The 22,075-nt window shown below is 39.1% G+C and overlaps 1 pseudogene; it reads right to left on the bottom strand.

Moving 5' to 3' along the window:
- Nucleotides 1-10,047: 10,047 nt before the first annotated feature.
- LOC119875901 lies at nt 10,048-12,448 on the bottom strand (annotated as a pseudogene).
- Between the last annotated feature and the right edge of the window lie 9,627 nt (nt 12,449-22,075).

Here is a 22,075-nt window from a genome sequence, read left to right on the forward strand (position 1 = left end):
TTCATTGAAAAAAAAAATCAGGAAAATAACACCTCCTCAGAGAGCGGTTGTTTGTGTTGATTAAGGGAACAATAGAGTGGTACAAACACTCAATAAATACTGGGCTTTGTTGGTGGTATAGATATGTAAGTTCTCAACCAAATAGGGCAGTTCTGTTCCCATCTCCAAAATCTATGGACATGTTTGTTGTCACATTGCCTGGAAGGCTCTCCTGGCATTTAGCTCTCAGTTTGGCTAAATATTCTCAGTGTGGCTAAAATAATTCTTAGGACATTATTGTATAACAAAGAATGTTCTTTCCCAAAAGGCCAATGCTGTTCACATAGAGAAATATGGGAAAGAATAATAGAAGGTTGGAGAAGTGAGATGATTCTAGATCACAGTAAGCTTTGAATGCAAGGTACAAGTTCACTCTGTTAGATGAGTAGCCACTGAAATTTCTTAAGTAGGAATGCTTAACAAATGATTTTGGAAGATTAATAAAGCAAGGGCTCAAAGGATACACTGGAAGTAGGGGGAACTAATGAGAATGTTGTAAACCAGTAGATGCTCACCATTGCCTCAGCATGAAGCATTAAAGGCTTGATAAGTGTATCAGTCACAGGGCTTTCTGGCACCTTCAAGGAAATTGTGGCAGAGTAGAAAGGAAGCACTTCCTTTGGCACATTTATGGAAACTATGAAAAAAAAACCTCCCATCCCTCCAAGTGGACACAGCACTGTGTCAGAATGCATGACTTGAATTTTAGCCCCTTTACCTCTTGAGAGAGACATCTTTTTCAATAATACTGATGATAGAAGAGGAGCTGCAAAGGAAAGGTCAAATTCTAGAAGGATCACAAATGAAAAGGTACAGAAATGGGTAATTGATTATATCTCAGAAAAGGAAAGGGGGTCAAAGCTGACTCTTCTATGTGAAGCTTGTATATCTTGGCCAGTGGTGAGGCCATTATTAGAAAGAGATAGTCCATAAAGTGTCTCAGAGGTGAGATTAATTTGTTTAAATATCCTGAGATACAGTGCCTTGTCAAAGACAACAACAATAAAAATGTATTAAGGCCATTGATCATAACAGAGAAGGAAAATCTGAACTGAAAAGGAATGTATAGAGTAGCTGACTGCTGTATTTATTAAGCACAAAACTTCCTAATGACTCAAACACAATAGAAGTTATTTTTGTTGTTGCTTATGAAAAGTCTAAAGCAAGTCTTTCTGGACAGGAAAATGTACTCTTCCACATGGCAAATCAGGGATCTAGGCATCTTCCATCTTTTGGCTTTGCCTTTCTCCTGAAATCCTTTATTATCATATGCATCCAACCAGCGAAGAGAAAAAAAGAGAGAGTAGACAAAGCACATCTATCTCTTAAAAATCTTGGTCCAGAAGTAACAGAAGCTTATATTCCATTAATGAGCCACATGGCCATATCCACCTGCAAGGGAGGCTAGGAAATGTAACCTACCATGTGTCCAGGAAAAAGGGAACTAAGTTTCTGGTGAATAGCCAGTTATCTCTGCACAGAGTAGACCTAGCTTTCATCTCTTTAAGCATAAGTTCTAGAGGATTGAGACAAAGTGGATCTTCTCCCCTTTATCTTTATCACATTGCACAGTATCTGATGATACCTAATATTTGTCAAAGAAAGGTATCGCTGAAGCTATTGGAGTGAAAAAAAATCTCAAAGAGTGAAACTATATAAAAGAAAGAAGGGAGGGGCACCTGGGTGGCTCAGTAGTTGAGCGTCTCCTTTGGCTCAGGTCGTGATCCCGGGGTCCTGGGATCGAGTCCCACATCAGGCTCCCTGAGGGGAGCCTGCTTCTCCCTCTGCCTGTGTCTCTACATCTTTCTCTGTGTCTCTCATGAATAAAATATTTTTTAAAAAAGAAAAGGAGAGAAAAGGATATCTTAATAACAAAAGTTACTTAGCATTGTTATTATTGTTGTTGCTGATATTTGCACAGCACCTGTCACATACCAAACCTTCACAACAGCTCTGCAAGGTTGTAGATGTTATCAATCACATCTTAAATATGAGGGAAACCACCTCTAAAATGCACACACTAGAGAAGTTTGGAACCAGCATTTAGCCCCAGGTCTTCCAACTCCCCATGCCAAAATCTTCCTAGAACAGCAGCGCCCATCTAGTGAGGGAAGGATGATGCACTTTGACTATCATGTTGCATCCTAGAAAGACAGATGTTTCGAGAACACATGGAACTGCCCCAAAGGTAAGTCAGGTGACTTGGCAAATTTCACTTTCTTGGGTTACTTTGGGGCATGAACAAAGCTGCCTGGGAAATCATGAGCCACTCCATATATAACCAGTATTGAATGTCAAGCTTTGTTGCTTCATTCAGGAAGCCTTCCCAAGAGAACTCCCAGCTGTTGCTGCCGACCTTAGTTTGGCTGCTATCTTGCCATAACTTTGGCTTTCCTGTTTCTGAGTGAAACTTTTACCATGTTACCAGGGTCTATATCAATCTACCTTCTTCAGCAGCCACCTTTGCTGATGTCACATAAATACTATCTGCCTTTCGACAATTGGGAAGATGTTTTTGAGGTTCAGTAGGTAGGTTTTCTCCTATTGATTTTATCTTCTAGAAGTCCCTTGGACCTCCCTACTTTCCTCTCTCCACCACTACTGCTATCAATTCTCCCCTGAACCATTTTAGTAGGCCCTGAGCTGGTCTTCCCTCATCCATTTTTATCTCCCCCTCTAATGTATCCTCCATAGCAGAGGAAAAGCGATTGGTTAGACATCCATGTGGTCTTGCTACCTCTTTGTTTAAAAGCAAGCCAGGGATCACAATCCTTAGCTAGATTTTTTAATTATTTTTTTAAGATTTTATTTATTTATTCACGAGAGACACAGAGAGAGAGAGAGAGGCACAGTCAAAGGGAGAAGCAGGCTCCATGCAGGGAGCCCTACGTGCGATTTGATCCTGGGACTCCGGGATCACACCCTGAGCCAAAGGCTCAACCACCGAGCCACCCAGGCATCCTTAGATTTTATTTTTTTAATTCTATTTTTATTTTAATTTGACTACTAACAAGGCTGAACATATTTTTCATATTAGGCCACAATTGTTTTTTTCTTAATTGAGGTAAAATGTAATTCAGTGAGTTGTTAAACATGCACACCCACATAAACAGCAGTCCAAACAAGGTATAGAACATTTCCATCACCCCACAAAGTATCCTTGTGACCCCTTCCAGTCAATTCCCACTCCTTTCAGTTTTCCTACCTACATTGAAATCTAATTTTAAATGAAGCAGATAAATAGGAGAAAATAGTATATTACCCACCATGTATCCCAACTCAGGTTGCTTGGGAAGTTACACATGTGGACTAATTCATATATCAAATCTCTATTTATTCCTTAGCTAGACTTCAGACTCCAACAGCCAGCCTGCCTGAAGGATACTTCCCTTCTTCAATCCCTATGCCCCAGACATGCTGGCCTTCTTCCATATTTTCATAAATGCCATGCTGCTTCCCACCTCAGTACCATCACACACATTGACCTGGCTTGTTCTTTATCTACTTGTCTTCTATTCATTCTTCAAATCATAATTCAGGGGTTACTTTTTCATAAGTTTCTTGCCTATGATTCAGCCTAAATCAAGTCTTTCAGAGGAAGTTCCCTATGCTTTTCCTTCATGATACAGATTACAGCCTGTGATTATATAGATGTGCGTGTGATTATTGGATTAATGTCTATTTCCTCCACTATTGTATCATAATACTAGCTCAATACCAGTTGGCAGTCAACAAGTATTTGTGGACTGAGGAAAGAAATGAGTGTACTATCTTAGAAAATGGAATTCATTTCCTTGGGAGAAAATCCACACCACGCAGAACCCTTGGAAGAGGATTTCCAATTTTGAATCACTTTATAATAATGCTTCTTGTTTGCATCTCAATGAATAATTTTATTTTAAATAAAAATGTTTTATGGTTGAAAAGTTAATACTTTATTATAAACCACAGCAGGAACAACCAAAATTAAGCTTCCTGGTATCAGTGTCATTCTTTTCTGAGTATGAATGTATACTACTCTATATTTATTAGTAAAAAGATAATTTGTTATGTCTTTTCTGTTCAAATAGATTTACAATATTTAAGTTCTTCTTCTTCAAGTTTTCTTTTTCTCTTAAGGATTTTCAATCCAGAAGTTTAGTAAATGAAGTATGTATATAGTTCATGAATGTATTTTAAGGCTTTTGGGAAAGACTCAAAAGAAAAAGCTATTTTGAGATTAGGAAATAGCTTGTCTGGATATTGCCAAGTGAATTTGGAATAACCTTTCTGTGGGACGTAATGAAAAAAAAAAAGGCAAGAACTTCAACATTCTCAGTTCAAGGTTACAAGGGAATGTGAACAAAGTGTTTCTCATCCTGTTAACACTTGGACACACAGAACATAAAAACAGTGTCTTCTTTCATTAAAAAAAATTTTAAACATACACAGGGAAACTTTGACCTTTTTGCCTTTTAGCTTCTCTGGGAGGGATTGACATAGACTTTGAGCTCTTTTTCTCCTTCTCAACTTCTTACTGTGTATTTAATGAGCCTTGATACCTGGACATCCCACTGTATACATATTAAGTTAGCTGGCAGTGGGAGAGGAAGAAAGAGCTGCCAGATACTATGTGTATAATGGGTAACGTCATCTTAATGTCAGGACTTCCCTGTTGCTACAAGCTGAAGGAGAAAGGAAAATATTTCATTCATAACATTTTAAATATAAATGCTCTTAAGAAGTGGGCAAAGATAGATGGGTACTGGCAGAGTCAGGCCAAACAGTCAGGGCAACAACAAATTCTTAGGCAAAGATGACGGTAGCTTTTAAGAATTAGGAACTTTACTTGGAATGGTCTGTATCCTTTTTTAAAAAAAGACTTATTTATTTATGTGAGAGAAAGAAAGCGAGAACGTGAGTGGAGAATGGGCAGAGAGAGACCGGAAGAAAATCCTGAAGCAGATTCCCTGCTGAGTAGGGAGCCCTCGCAGGGTTCCAAACTAGGACCCTGAGACAATGACCTGAGCTGAAACGAACGGTGGGTCGCCCAACTGACTGAGCCACCCAGGTACCTCCGGAAGGATCTGTATCTTGAATCAAATGTTTTGCTCCATAATTAAAAATTTCAGAGCCTCAAGTACTATGTTGTTTATATGAAAACTGCTAACTACTGTAAAGGTGTTGTATATAAAATATGTGTATTAAATAAAACACAGTAAGTATTTAAAATAAAATAAAAATATGTTTAAGGAGGGATCACATGCAAAAATTACATTTCACAATCTGAACCCTAAACCCAAAGGGAATTTCAGTTAAATCAGACATAGCGGTCAGCGCCCCTACTGGAGAAGTGAGGCATTGCACATTTCATGGCCTTGTCTGTGCCTACCCGCTAGGAGAAGTAAAGATTTGCGGGAACTTGGATGGAGTTAAAGTAGGCCTTAAAAAGACAGTGCCAGTGTGGTGTAGTGGAACAGGGCAGCTGCAGAGAGAAAAACTAACAGTGAATATGAAATCCAAAAAGTGTTGCTACTAGATAAACAGCAATTCCCCAGTGAAAACAAATCCTCCCTGCCTATGACAGCCTTGAGGTTGACCAGCCTGTCCACCTCTGCTCAATGCTTCCCATTAGTGCACTTAGGCCAACTTCCTCTTATAAGAATACATATTATTTTTTAGAAAAGAACCTTAGAGAGTAAATAATCTAGCTCATTCCTTTTACAGGAAGGACATGATGCCCTAGACCTAGACGTGGGGAAAATAGATTTATTCAATATGCCACTAAATATTATTAAATATATTCAATATACTATTGGATACAAATAAATGCATTTATTCATTATACTATTAAATATAGAAATAGATATATTCCATGTAGTACTAATTTTGAAAATTTAAAAATTATATTCTAAAGCAGGAAGGTGACAGAACCTGAGTAAGTGATGATTTTAAGAAAATCTAATGAAGTTCTACTTGCAATTCACAAAGAATGAATATTGTATATAGCAATAGAAGCAGGCTATGGTAGGACAAAACTAACTAAAAGCTGATTACATTCTCAAATTGGTCAAGAAACTCTTACTTTGAAAACAGGTTTTCAAAAAAAAAAACAAAAAAAATAAAAATAAAAAAATAAAAACAGGGTTTCTTCCCTAAATATAGTTTCCTTAGAAATAGCTGTAGTCACTGATGATGAGAAATCCAAAGCCCAGGTTCCTGAGATCACGCAGCTACCAGAATGGCAAAATCAAGACTCGGGTCTCAGGTCATTTCAGAGCACCAGAAATCCAGTTCTCTGTATGAGATAGTCTCGTCCTATAAGTTGGCCCCCCAAACCTATGCTTTAAAAATGTTTTCTTTCTTTGAAAGTGGTCATAATATCCTTTATTTTTTATCCTTATGTAGTACCTAATATATATCTGAATTTATTTTAAGCATTGACTAGTATTTTGTTGGTGGCATCACAAAGTTTTTTATCATTATATGTATAACCAAATTTTAAAACTGCATTGGTTAGGATGAGCTAAACTACTGAGACAAAGAGGTCTGAAAATTTTAGTGACTTCAAAGAATAAAATACATTTTTAAAAAAAGGCAATGGAGAAGGAAAAGTGAAATCTGGGCCTTGTCTGGCTATTGTCCTTTTATTAAAGCAGAGGAGGGCCTGGGCCTTGATAGATGGGGGACTATTCCTGCCACAGTCACTCACTCAAATCCATTACGGAGGGTTAAGGCTTAAGCAATGAGGAAAAAAAATGTCAATTCTATAGCTGCATTTTTCCCTTGGATTTCTTTGATTTATCTATTATTTACTGAGCATCTAGTATGTGCTAAACACCATAAGTAATAAATCCCTGACTTTTGAAAACTGTATTAGCTAACAAAGAATACAAGGCTATACATAGGCTATACAATTAAATGTAATTTTCACAAATAAGGTTTAAAATATCAGAGTTTATAGATAGCTTTTTAAAAATTCTTGCTTTATTGCACTGGTTAGATCCACCATACACTGTTAAATAGAAGTGTTGAGAGCAAACATTCTTGCCTTGTTCCTGATCCAAGGGGAAAATATTCAGACTTTCACCATTAAATATTAAGGAAGTTGAGCAAGTTCTGATTGATTTCAAGTTCCTTCGCATCTTTATCAGGAATGGATATTGGATGACTTCAAATGCTTTTTTGTATCTACTGAAATGATTTCCCCCCATTCATTAATAAAGTAAATTCCAGCAATTAATTTCTAAATATTAATTCAACCTAGCACTCCTGGAATAAACCTCACTTAGTCATAATGTGTTACACTTCTTCCATCTTATTGGATTTAATTTGCTAAAATGTTAAGAATTTTTAATTATATATTCATGAGTTACAAAAAATAAAAAATAAATAAACATCAAAGTTATACTCAGTGTTAAATCAAAATTAACTTCAATATCACCCAAGCACAAAAATCTACTTATTTTTTAAATTAATCAGTCAGTAAGTTGATACACATCCCCTGAACATATACTTTGCACAGGCACCATCTTCAGTCGCTCCAGACACAAACGGGTCTAATATTTGCATCCTGACCTCAGTCTTCTCTAGTTGGAGAACTAATAATACAAGGCAGTATATAATTTCTTTCTCAATTTCAAAAACTGCAATGCTGCTACTATACATATGAGCTAGTCATTTCCTTATTATATATAACCCTAATCTCTTTCTTTTTAGTTTTTGTTTTGTTTTCTGTTTGGATGGTTCTTATGCATAAAGAGTTTCTCTGTACCCAACATACTACCTCTGCATCAAATATTTGAGGTATATGTGATAAATTCTTCATCCCCTGAATCACTAAGTCTTATTATAAACAGAGCAAGAAATGCCACAGTCTTGGTGTCATTTGCCAAATGAGTACATACTGTGCAGTTGTCAGCCCAAATCAACAGACCACCCACCAAGGAGTGAAAAAGAAGACACTCTTTCATCCCACAGAGAGCTAGAAGAGCTTGTGACGGAAACAGGTGATAATTGTGCTGCACCTTTGGCAAGTGTAAATAGTGCCTAGCACAACAACACATATGTCATGATATCTAATGAGTATTACTGAAAATGTGATAGTAACAAGAAAGAATAGTTATTTGACAGATGCATGGCACAGTATTTCCCCCCACACACACACACATACCCTTCCTATATTCCTAAAGGAGTAATTCTAGGAAGGACCTAGTAGAGACAAAAATATAGTTGCTTATGAATATATGTGATTTGGATTTTTGAACTAAGATTCAAAATATGGTTAAATAAAAGGTTGTAGAACTTTATGTTCCAAAAAACTAAAAAACATATTACCTCCTTTCTACTACATTCTAATTCTCTATATAGTTTTTCACTAAGCAAAATTGTTAGTTTTTAGGTATTAGTTTAAATTTTGCCAATTAGAAGCAAATAAAAACTTGCGGATGTGTGTTATAGATAGATAAGTGAAATGGGAGTTTGCAGGAAAATATCTACATCTCTGCAGAGATAATGGAGCTAGGAATGTGCAGTTTGGAAAACCTCCTCAAGCTAATTCCACAACTCCTCCACTCTCATCCTCATTTAGAACCAGTTTGGGCTTTACTTACTAACATAAGATTGAACTAATGTCATAGCTTTGGAAAATCATAACAAATGGCTAGGAACCTTGTGAATGAAAACAATGGCCCATGGAATGTAAATCAGTGTAGCCACTATGGAAACTGCCAAATATTAAAAACAGAGGTTCCTCAAAATATTAAAAATAAAACTACTATATGATCTAGCAATTCCACCTCTGAAACTACTGTCTTGAAGAGATATCCACATCCCATGTTCATGCAAAACCATTTACAATAGGTAAGACATGGAAACAACCTAAGTGTCCATCAACAGATGAATGAATAAAGATGTGGTATGTATATATATATACACAACGGAATGTTACTCATCAATAAAAAAAAGAAATCCTGCCATTTGTGACAAGATGGATGGACCTTGAAGGCATTATGCTAAGTGAAATAAGTCAGACAGAGAAAGGCAAAAGTGATCTCACTTATATGTGGAATATAAAAAAAATGAACTCATAGAAACAGAAAACAGATCGGTGGTTTCCAGAGACAGGGGTACAGGGGAAGGGAAATGAGTGAAGGTGATCAAAAGGTTACCATCAGGAGTGCCTGGTGGCTCAGTCGGGTAAGCACCTGACTCTCGATTTTGTCTGGGGTCATGATCTCAGGGCTGTGAGATCAACCTCTGCATCGGGCTCATGCTCTCATGCTGGGTATGGAGATTCTCTCCCTCTTTCTCCCTCTCTCTCTCACTCTGTCTCTCTCTCTCAAAAAAAAAAAAAAAAAAAAAAAAAGAGTTACCATCAACTTTTTCTAAGCATTCAAAACTTACCTGGTGTTCTGACTTTCAAAGTTAACTTATAACGCTATGATTTGTCAGGTAAAAAACAGAACTTTCTCTAGATTTAAAAGTAAACAACAGGCTCACTTTTTTTGATAGGTACCTCTTGTTTCTTTTTTTTTTTTTTTTTTTTTGTACCTCTTGTTTCTATGTCGGATTTTCACAACATAATAGATAGCGGCTGCAACATTAGTCAACATCTTAAGAATATCAGTAATTCAATGGATAATGCTGAAAGAGATGATATCCCAAGATAATAATTTATAAAAAGTGACACTAAGCCAAATACTGAACAAATAACCAATTTTTAACAGTCTAATATATTTAGATTTTAATAAATGATTAGAGCGTCTTTGATAGGAACTGATCTCAGTTATTGAAATAATACCCAACAAACTGCTTCCTTTTGGGAGGGGGTACAGTATACTTTATTGATGGTACATGGCAAGGTAGGGCTCCCCAAGCCCCTCCCCTTCCTCAGGGGCCTGGGATATAAATTGGAGTTCAGGAGATTCTCATTGTGTTGGGGGATTAAGTAAGGGCAGGGACTCCCCAGCAGCTGAGGGCCTCTCTCTTCCTCTTGTTCTCATTGGAGCTGGTGGTCCAGGAGGCTCTTTACTCCTTGGAGGCCATGTAGACCATGAGGTCAACCACCCAGTTGCTGTAGCTGAATTCATTGTCATACCAGGAAATGAGCTTGACAAAGTGGTCATTGAGGGCAATGCCAGCCCCAGCGTTGAAGGTGGAAAAGCGGGTGTCACTGTTGAAGTCACAGGAGACAACCTGGTCCTCAGTGTAGCCCAGGATGCCCTTGAAGGGGCCCTCTGATGCCTGCTTCACCACCTTCTTAATGTTGTCATATTTGGCAGCTTTCTCCAGGTCAGATCCATAACTGACATGTTGGGGGTGGGGACACAGAAGGCCATGCAAGTGAGCTTCCCGTTCAGCTCAGGGATGACCTTGCTGACAGCGTTGGCAGTGTCAGTGGAAGCAGGGATGATGTTCTGGGCAGCCCCTTGGCCGTCATGCCACGGCTTCCCAGAGGGGCCAACCATGGTATTCTGGGTGGCAATGATGGCATGGACAGTGGTCATGAGGCCCTCCATGATGCCGAAGTTGCCATGAGTGACTTTGGCCAGAGGAGCCAAGAAGTTGGTGGTGCAGGAGGCTTTCCTGACAATCTTGAGGGAGTTGTCATATTTCTCATGGTTGACGCCCACCAAAAACATGTGGGCATCAGCAGAAGGAGCAGAGATGATGACCCTCTTGGCCACGCCCTTCAAGTGAGCCCCAGCCTTCTCCATGGTGGTGAAGACCCCAGTGGACTCCACAGCATCACCCCATTTGATGTTGGCGGGATCTCACCCCTGGAAGGTGGAGTGGACTTCCCATTGATGACAAGTTTCCCATTTTCAGCCTTGTCTGTGCCGTGGAATTTGCCTTGGGTGGAATCATACTGAAACATGTACACCATGTAGTCAAAGTCAATGAAGAGGTCATTGATGGTGACAATATCCACTTTGCCAGAGCTAAAAGCAGCCCTGGTGACCAGGTGCCCCATATGGCCAAATCCATTCACTCCGACCTTCACCAATATATCTCGGGGACATGGCTGGCACTGCACCAGAAGATGCTGCTGTCTGTCAAATGGGGAGGAGCAGAGAGCCACAAACTCCTTCCTTATTCAGTGTGACTTTGTGCATTTTCGTTCTATATAAATCTAAAGTAAGCCAAAGAGATTCTGCATGATGCTTCAAGTGTTAGTTGAACTAAACTGTGAAATTTGTTCTAATAATTTGAAATTTATATGGATTGAAGTCATGAAAAATGAAAGTGAGCATAATTGAGGGATTTAAATGAGAGGAAATGTTTAAGAAAAGAATTTGGATGATTTAGGTCACCTTCAGTGTCAAAAACTTTTAAGATCTTGTCCTATGCCCTACCCAGTTGCTCAGTGTCATAGACATACCCTAGACCCTGTCAGCATTTATCGCAGCCTTTCTGTAATCTATAGTTTAAGCAGCCCATTTGCCAGCCAACAGCTTCTATTTCTTTACTTTATCACTTCTAGTCTCCAACTTCAACAATACATGCACAGGAATACCTCTTCACCGTCTCACTCCTCACTTCCCTTCTAAAATTCCATGGCTAGTCCTATTATAATTATGCCTCTCAATATATTCTTAAACCTTTTCTCTTCCTTTGCTTTGCTGGATTTGTAGGACAACCTCACACCATGGCTAAACGCATCTTTCCAATATTCCATACTTATCCCACATCCAGCTAAACATGGATGGACAAAAATGTGTAACCATGTCAAATCTCCAACAGCTCCTTACCCATCCTCGCACTCAGTGGATGCCCTTGCTTCCAGTTTTAATGAGAAAGAGAAACAACCAGAAGTGCCAGAAGTTCTCACTCCACCCACTTGTACCCATGGACCTCCATCTGTATCCACCTCCCTTCTTTCCATTCTGTTCCTTTTTTATTATTATTTTTTTAATTTTTAAGATTTGTTTATTTATTTATGATAGACACAGAGAGAGAGAGAGGGGCAGAGACACAGGAGGAGGGAGAAGCAGGCTCCATGCCGGGAGCCCGACTCAGTCCCGATCCGGGACTCCAGGATCGCACCCTGGGCCAAAGGCAGGCGCCAAACCACCGAACCACCCAGGGATCCCCTTCCATTTTTGTTCCTATAAATGAACTATATGTGGTCCTATCACCATCAACATCGCAATTTGTGTACTGCATTCAACCCCTTCCCACCTAGTAAAAGGTATCTCTCCAGCTCTTCTCCTCTCTCTCATGCTCCATCAGTTAATTCCCTCTATGCTGTATAATTCCCATCAGCATATTAATATGCTGTTACAAAACAAAACAAAATACCAAAACTTTTTTGACCCCATTTCACTGTTCATCATCTCTCCACTCACCTCTATAGGAAAGCTTCTTAAAAAAGTTAGTATCTATCTTTGGTGACTCACTTCTCTCCACCAATTTCTCCGTAGCCCATCTCATTCAAGCTCTCTCCAGACCACTCTACCTAAGCAGCTCATGGCAAGATCATCAATGATCTCCACATTGCTGCATTCAAAGGTCAATTCCTAGACCTGACCCCACTTGACTTATAAGTACTCTAGGACACAGGTGATCATTCTTGCTATATTTTGTTCACTTTGCTTCCAGTACACTTCACATCCTGGTTATCCTCCTACCTTCCTAGCTGCACTTCTCAGTCTGGTAACTCCAAACACACCTAAGACCTCTGTCTCTATCAGATGTTTTCATTTCAGGGAATGCCAACTACATTTCTATTAGTCAGGCAAAGCTGGGTGATGCTGCAACCTGAACATGTTACTGGTTTCCAACAATAAAGATTTGTGTCTTGCCATGTATCATCAGTACATCTCTCCAGTTATAATTCACATTGGCTTTTTTCTAGGAACCAAACAGAGTAGCCATTAGCTGAAGCATTGCTGGCTTTGTTGCTGAAGAAAAAGTGATGCAGTGAGCCAAATTGTAGATCTTAAAGCTCCTGCTTACTTATTATTGGTCAAATGGTCAATCACAAATCACATGGCCTCCCAATTTCAATCAGACAGATGTGTATTCCCTCACAGGAAGAAACTCTACATTGAGGAAACTGAAATATTTCATAAACAGTAGAACAATCTACTATATCAGTCCTCTACTTAGCCAGCTAAAACTTTTGGCTCTTTTTTCTATAAGCCGAATCTTCAATAAATTAATAAATCAATATGCCACTTACCAGTGTTAGCATTCTGGTCCAAACTTTCTAGTTTCCTTACTGATCTCCCTTCTTCCACTCTTGCCTTTCTAGTCTATTCTCCATGTAGTGTCCAAAAGTGGTCATTTTAAAACACAAGTCAGATTTTGTCGTGCTTCTACTCAACAGCCTCTAGTGGATCCCCATCTTATGCAGAGTAAAAGCCAAAATTTTTTGAATAGGCCTTCCAAATCTTCCCATAAAACTTGATTTTCCCATTCGTGGCCTCTCTGACTCCATTGTCCTCTTCTTCATCTCTGTTTTACTGTCTTCCAGCAACATGGACTCTGCTACCTTCAAATATACCAAGTACACTCCAGCCTCAAGACTTTTGCACTTGCAGTTTCCTCTTCCTAGAACACACTTCTCCCAGATATGCTCATGGCTCACTCCCTCCTCTTCTTTAGGTGCTTGCCCAAAGTCATCTTCTTAGTGAGTCTGTACCCGGCTACTATAGAATTTCATCCCCATCCCCTCACCATGGCTCTCTATTTCTTCTTTCTTGCTTTACTTGTGTCAATAGTACTCATACCTATGTAATTTTGGGGTGCATTGTTTATTATCTCACTCCACCAGACTAGACTATACATTCCTTGGTTTCTTGGATTTTTGTCTATTTTATTCATTACTGTAGGACAATAACATATAGAACAGTATCTGGACAGTTGTCACTTAATAAACATTTATTTAATGAATGACACAAATCATGGAAAGATTTGAGGAAATGAAACATAAAAAAAGATGAAACTTAAAAGTGTAGAGAAAATATGGTAAACATAAATATCACAGTCACACAAAATCTAGAGGCTTGCTGAATTATTTGTCTCAAGTTAGAAAAAAAAGGAATCTGAAGAGGGAAATGAGACACACAAAAAAGCACTTAAAGCATTACTTCTAAAGCTATAATATTAGAGATCACAGCAACACTGTAAAGTTTACTATTTGATTTATTACACACCATTTAATTTAAATACAAATTTGAATGTGTATATATTTTAACCCTTTACCAAGAGGGCATGGCAAAACAGCAGGAGAGTAGGGGCCTCAACTCACCTGGCCCCACCAACTCACCCTAGATAACTTTCAACAGATCCTGAACATGTACGAATTCAACCTGAGATTTAAAGAGAGAACAGCTGGAATGCTACACAGAGAAGGGTTTTGGCTTCTAACAAGATAGGAGGTGGAAAAAATTAAAACAGAATCAAGTGGGGGAGGGGCCCTCGAGGACCTGGGCTAAGGCAGGTTGGTGTGAGCCTCAGGGCAGGAAAACCTAGCCCTGGGGAAGTAGGGACTTTAAAAATCATCACCTGAGTTTTCCTGGACAGAAATGTGTTCAGCAGGGAAATCAAGCAGGAGGGGCAGGGAAGCTTCCAGATTCCGGGGGTCACTATGAAAGGAGGGGCACCCAAGGGAAAGTGCTCCATAAACCATGGACCCATTGGTAAAGAGCTGGAGGGCGCAGCCCCCAGGGCATCAGGGAGAAGCCAGGGAGTCAGGCAGGGGCTCTGGACGGAGGTGGCTGAGCCCCAATCCCTGCTGGAGAGGTGGCCCTGGGAGTGCAGGTCCCAGGGCGCCCCAGCGGAGAGAGCTAGGAATCCTGCATCCCCCTGGGACAGGTAGAGGTGGGGAGAGCACAGGACAGCGAGGACTCTCCTGCCACCAGGTGCCCTCAAGCTGTGCAGATCAGCACCCCCCACTGCCCCAGGAGCATCTAGGCCAGTGCAGACTGGGAGCAGTGGGTGGCTACAGGTGTAGCTGACTCCAGAGCTGCAGGCCTGGCCACCACCAGGGTTGTTGTTCCTCCTTGTGTCACCTCGTGCCTGGGAGGGGCGGGGCTGCCAGGGGACTGAGGTCTCTCTGGGTAACTAGTTCCCACTGAGCCCAGCACCCAGCAGGGGGCAGGGCATTTCCCCCAGGTACACACACCTGAATCACCACAGCAACCCCTCTCCCAGACCAGCTGGAAGGACAGGGGAAGAACAAGTTCTTGACCAAGCAGCACTGGAAAGCTCCAAGACTGGGGGAAAAACGAGGGAAAATAGTATATAGAACTAGAGGGTACCGTTTTTTTTTTTTTTTCCTTTTCCATTATGACTCTTTTTTATATCAGACTAAAAATTTCCAATATTTTTTCTCTTTTCCCACCTTAACTACAATATTTTACCACCTTTTCATTTTAAGTTTTTTCCTTTCAGACTTTCATATTTCTACAAATACTTTCATATTTCTACTTGTCTTAGATGTATTTTTCTCTTCTGGATTCCCTTCAATGTTTTCACTTTAATGTTGGGAGATTTACAAGATATGGGTTTTTGTTCTGTGTTTTTTGTTTTTCTGCCTCATTTTGTTTTACAATGGTGGAAGTTAATACCTTCTAAAACATGACCAGCATACACCCAGAACCAAGTGGAACACCGTGATGGTTCATTCTGTGAGATTATATTCTCTCTTACTTCCCATTCTCCCCCTCTTTTATCTTGTTTATGTTTCGGTGGTCAATGTTGAGCCTTTCGACAAGTATTGCCGTTTATATAAATTTGGGACTGAGCATGTTCTAACATATGAAACAAAATACAAAATACAAAATACAAAATACACTCGGGACCAGGAGGATCACCCTCTAGGACCCCTTAGGTCACATTCTTTCTCCATTACCACTTTCTCACCACCACCACCACCATTCCTCCTTTTTTCCCCTTTTTCTTCCTTTCTGTACCTTTTTCTTTTTTTTTTTTTTTTTTTTTTTTTTTTTTTCTTTTTCTTTTTTCTTCTTCTTTGTTTTGGATTTTGGCTTTTTGTTTTAAATTTGTTTCACTTTAGTGGTTATACTTTGTTCTGTTCTTCTTTTGCTTTTATTTTCTGGTCTCTGACCTCTTCAGAATCATCTAGGGTGTATTGTACTTAGGTCATGGTTGATATTTTTGACTCAGCCCACTCATATAGACACTCTGCACTGGACAAAATAACTAGAAAGAAGAATTCACCACAAAAGAAAGAATCAGAAATATACTCTGCCACAGAGTTACAGAATTTGGATTTCAATACAATGTCAGAAATTCAATTCATAAGTGCAATTATAAAGCTACTGGTGGCTCTGGAAAAAAAAATGTAGAGGACTCTAGAGACTTTGTTACTGCAGAATGGAAAGCTAATCAGGCCAAAATTTGAAATAGATTAAATGAGATGCAATCCAAACCGGACGTTCTAACTGCTCGGGTTGATGAAGTAGAAGAAAGAGTGAGTGACATAGAAGACAAGTTGAAGATAAGAAAGAAAGCTGAGGAAAAAAAGAGAAAAACAATTAAGAGCCCATGAGTAAAGGCATAGGGAAATAAATGATACCTGGAGAATGAGGAATATACATCTAATTGGGAGACCAGAAAAGACTGAGAGACAGAGAGGACCACAAGGTATATTCGAACAAATCATAGCTGAGAACTTTCCAAATCTGGGGAAGGAAACCAGCATTCAGATACAAGAGATAGACAGGACCTCCCCCCTAAAAAATCAATAAAAACCATTCAACACCTTGACATTTTATAGTGAAATTTGCAAATTTCAATGACAAAGAGAAAATATTTAAAGCAGTTCAAGACAAGAGATTCTTAACTTATATGGGGAGAAATATGAGATTAACAGCAGACCTCTCCCCAGAGACCTGGCCGGCCAGAAAGGGCTGGCAGGATATATTCAGGGTCCTAAATGAGAAGAACATGCAGCCAGGAATACTTTATCCAACAAGGCTCTCATTCAGAATAGAAAGAGATATAAAGAGCCTCCACGATAGACAGAAATTGAAAGAATATGTGACCACCAAATCAGCTCTGCAAGGAATATTAAGGGGAATCCTGTAAAAGAAAGAGGACGCCCAAAGAAACAATCCACAAAAACAGGGACTGAATAGGTAATATGATGACAGTAAATTCATATCCTTCAATAGTTACTCGGAACATGAATGGGCTTAAAGACACATCAAAAGACACAGAGTATCTGACTGGATAAAAAACAAGATGCATCTATTTGTTGTCTACAAGAGACTCATTTAGGCCTAAGGACACTTCCAGCCTGAAAATTAAGGGGCAGAGAACCATTTACCATTCAAATGGTCCTCAAAAGAAAGCTGGAGTAGCAATCACCATACTAGGTAAATTAAAGTTTATCCCAAAGACTAGTAAGAGATGAAGAGGGACACAATATCATACTTAAAGGGTCTATCCAACAAGACCTAACAATCATGAATATTTATGCCCCTAATGTGGGCGCTGCCAAGTATATAAATCAATTAATAACCAAAGTGAAGAGATACTTATATAATAATACACTACTAGTAGGAGACTTCAAAATGGCACTTTCTGCAAATGACATATATTCTAAGCACAGCATCACCAAAGAAACAAGGGCCTTAAATTATACACTGGACCAGATGGATTTCACAGATATATACAGAAGTTTACATCTGAAAGCAATTGAATACACATTCTTCTCAAGTGCACATGGAACTTTCTCCTGAATAGACCACATACTGCATCACAAATCAGGTCTCAACTGATACCAAAAGATTGGGATTGTCCCCTGCATATTTTCAGACCACAATGCTTTGAAACTAGAACTCAAGCTCAAGAAGAAATTAGGAAGAAACTCAAGCACATGGAGGCTAAAGAGCATCCTACTAAAAGATGAAAGGGTCAACCAGGAAATTAGAGAAGAATTTTAAAAGATTCATGGAAACTAATGAAAATGAATATACAACCATTCAAAATCTTTAGGATACAACAAGAGTGGTCCTAAGAGGAAAATACATAGCAATAGTAACATCCCTCAAAAAATTGGAAAAAACTCAAATACACAAGCTAACCTCACACCTAAAAGAATTGGAGAAAGAACAGCAAGTAAAACTTACACCAAGCAGAAGAAGAGAGATAATAAAGATTCGAGTAGAATTCAATAAAATAGAGACCATAAGAACAGTAAAACAGATCAACAAAACCAAGAGTTGGTTCTTTGAAAGAATTAATAAAATAGGTTAACCCCTAGCCAGCCTTATTAAAAAGAAAAAAGACTCAAATCAATAAAATCATGAAAGAGAAGAGATCACAACAAATACTAAGGAAATACAAATGATTTTTAAAAATGTATTAGGAGCAGCTATATGCCAATAAATTAGGCAATCTAGAAGAAATGTATGCATTTCTGGAAAACCACAAATTACCAAAACAAATTGGAAAACCTGAACAGGCCAATAACCAAGGAGGAAATTGAAGCAGTCATCAAAAACCTCCCAAAAGACAAAAGTGCAGGGCCAGATGGTTTCCTATGGGAATTATATCAAATGTTTAAAGAAGAAATAATTCCTATTCTACTAAAGCTGTTCTGAAGGATAGAAAGGGACGGAATGCTTCCAAACTCATTTTATGAGGCCAGCATCACCTTAATTCCAAAATCGCACATAGGCTCCATGAAAAAGGAGAACTATAGACCAATATCCCTGATAAACACAGATGCAAAAATTCTCAACAAGATACTAGCCAATAGGATCCAACAGTACATTAAGAGGATTATTCACCCTGACCAAGTGGGATTTATCCCGGGAGGCAAGGGTGGTTCAACACTCATAAAGCAATCAACATGATAGACATATCAACAAGAGGATAAACAAGAACCATATGACCCTCTCAACAGATGCAGAGAAAGCATTTGACAAAATACAGCATCCATTCCTGATCAAAACTCTTCAGAGTGTAAGGATAGAGGGAATATTCCTCAATATCTTAAAAGCCATCTATGAAAAGCCCACAGCAAATATCATTCACAATTGGGGAAACACTGGGAGCCTTCCCCCTAAGATCAGGAACACGACAGGGATGTCCACTCTCACCACTGTTAATCAGCATTATAATAGAAATCCTAGCCTTAGCAATCAGACAACAAAAAGAAATAAAAGGCATTCAAATTGGCAAAGAAGAAGTCAAACTCTCCCTCTTCACAGATGACATGATACTGTATATAGAAACCCAAAGCTTCCCCCCCCTCCAGATTGCTAGAACTCATAAAGGAATTCATCAATGTGGCAAGATACAAAATCAATGCCCAGAAATCAGTGGCATTTCTATACACTAACAATGAGACTGAGGAAAGAGAAATTAAGGAGTCAATCCCATTTACAACTACACCCAAAACCATAAGATACCTAGAAATACACCTAACCAAAGAGAAAAAGATCTATACCCTAAAAACTACAGAACACTTCCGGAAGAAATCGAGGAAAACACAAAGACATGGAAAAACATTCCATGCTCATGGATTGGAAGAATGAATATTGTGAAAATGTCTATGCTACCCAGGGCAATGTACACATTCAATGCAATCTTATTAAAATACCATAGACTTTCTTCAGAAAGTTGGAACAAATAATTCAAGATTTGTATGGAACCAGAAAAGACCTAAATAGCCAGGGGAATACTTAAAAAACCAATGCCAGGGGCATCACAATGCCAGATTTCAAGCTGTACTACAAAGCTGTGATCATCAAGACAGTGTGGTACTGGCACAAAAACAGACACATAGATCAATGGAACAGAAGAGAAAACCCAGAAATGGGCCCTCAACTATATGGTCAACTAACATTCGACAAAGCAGGAAAAAATATCTACTGGAGAAAGGACAGTCTCTTCAATAAATGGCGCTGGGAAAATTGGACAACTACATACAGAAGAATGAAACTGGACCATTCTCTTACACCAGACACAAAGATACCATTTATACCACTCAAAATGGTTGAAAGGTCTAAATGTGAGACAAGAATCCATCAAAATCCTAGAGGAGAACACAGGCAACACCCTTTCTGAACTTGGGCACAGCAACTTCTTGCAAGATACATCTATGAAGGAAAGGGAAACAAAAGCAAAAATGAACTATTGAGACTTAATCAGGATAAAAAGCTTCTGCACAGCAAAAGAAACAGTCAACAAAACTAAAAGACAGCCTACAGAATGGGAGAAGATATTTGCAAATGACATATCAGATAAAGGGCTAGTATCCAAGATCTATAAAGAACTCATCAGACTCAACACCCACGGAACAAAAAATCCAATCATGAAATGGGCAAAAGACATAAACAAATTTCACCAAAGAAGACATAGACATGGCCAATAAACACATGAGAAAATGCTCTGCATCACTTTTCATCAGGGAAATACAAATCAAAACCACAATGAGATACCACCTCACAACCAGTGAGAATGGGGAAAATTAACAAGACAGGAAACAACAAATGTTGGAGAGGGTGCAGAGAAAAGGGAACCCTCTTGCACTCTTGGTGGGAATGTGAACTGGTGCAGCCACTCTTGAAAACTGTGTGGAGGTTCCTCAAAGAGTTAAAAGCAGAGCTACCCTACAACCCAGCAATTGCACTGCTGGGGATTTACCCCAACGATACAGATGCAGTGAAATGCCGGGACACCTGCGCCCCAATGTTCACAGCAACAATGTCCACAATAGCCAATCTGTGGAAGGAGCCTCGAGGTCCTTTGATAGATGAATATATAGAGAAAGTATGGTCTATATATACAATGGAATATTAGCCATCAGAAAGGGTGAATACCCACCATTTGCTTCGATGCAGATGGAACTGGAGGATATTATGCTGAGTGAAGTAAGTCAATTGGAGAAGGACAATCATCATATGGTTTCACTCATACAAGGAATATAAGAAATAGTGAAAGGGATTATAAGGGAAAGGAGAGAAAATGAGTGGGAAAAATTAGAGAGGGAGACAAACCATGAGAGACTCCTAACTCTGGGAAATGAGCAAAGGGTTATGGAAGGGGAGGTGGGCAGGGAGTTGGGGTGACTTGGGACGGACATTGAGAAAGGCACTTGATGGGATGAGCACTGGGTGTCATACCATATATTGGCAAATCGAACTTCAATAGAAACAAACGGACAAAAACCCTTTACCACTATCAAAGCAAAAAAAGTAACATAGCCTTTCAGTATGGTTGTACCACTCTGGATAAAAAATCAAATTTTATTTCAACTCTGACTCCCAACTAAAAGGAAAGCCTTTCAGCCAGATTAATAATCTGCCTCTCAGGCTGAAATTACCCGAGGATAGGGTTTCTCAAACTTGACACTGTGGCTAAGTAATTCTTTGCAGCAGAAAGCTGCCTGTTCCATTATAGGATGTGGATAGCATCCTTGGTCTCTGCTCATTAGATGCCAGTAACACCTCCCCGGTTATGAAGATAAGAAATGTCTCCAGACATTGCCAAATATGCCTGGGGTAGAGCTAACTTTATGCCTATAAAGTTAGTTCTGCTGTATGGGTTCAAACTCTGATCTATGAAATGCAATGTGAGATTATTATAGAAATTCAATACCAAAAATAGCTAAGCAGATCCTACATGTAGAATTTACAAAAGTACTAAGTGACATCTGAGTAGCTCAGTCAGTTGAACTTCCAACTCTTGACCTCAGCTCAGATCCTGATCTCAGGTTTGTGAATTCAAGCCCAGTGTTGGGCTCCACTCTGGGCATGGAGCCTACTTAAAGAAAAAGAAGAAAATACTGGAAAAGCTCCCCTTGAAAAAAGCATGTCTGATTTTTTTCTCCTAGCATTACTTTGGTTTGGCATTGTAGAAAGATGTACCTAGAAAGTAGAACTTCTTATTAAGCCATTTTGGTCACTAATGTTTTAATTATAGTCTGGAAACAGAATTCAGGACCACAAGAAAGACCAGAAATTTTTTTAACAGGGAGAGAGCAAGAAAATTCCAGAACAAGGGAAGAAGGCTCTGTAGTACGGAACTCTATTTATTTAAGGAACTACATAAGATCTTTGACTATGGTGAG

Source organism: Canis lupus, chromosome 1, assembly GCF_011100685.1.
Source record: "Canis lupus familiaris isolate Mischka breed German Shepherd chromosome 1, alternate assembly UU_Cfam_GSD_1.0, whole genome shotgun sequence".
Classification (NCBI taxonomy): Eukaryota; Metazoa; Chordata; class Mammalia; order Carnivora; family Canidae; genus Canis; species Canis lupus.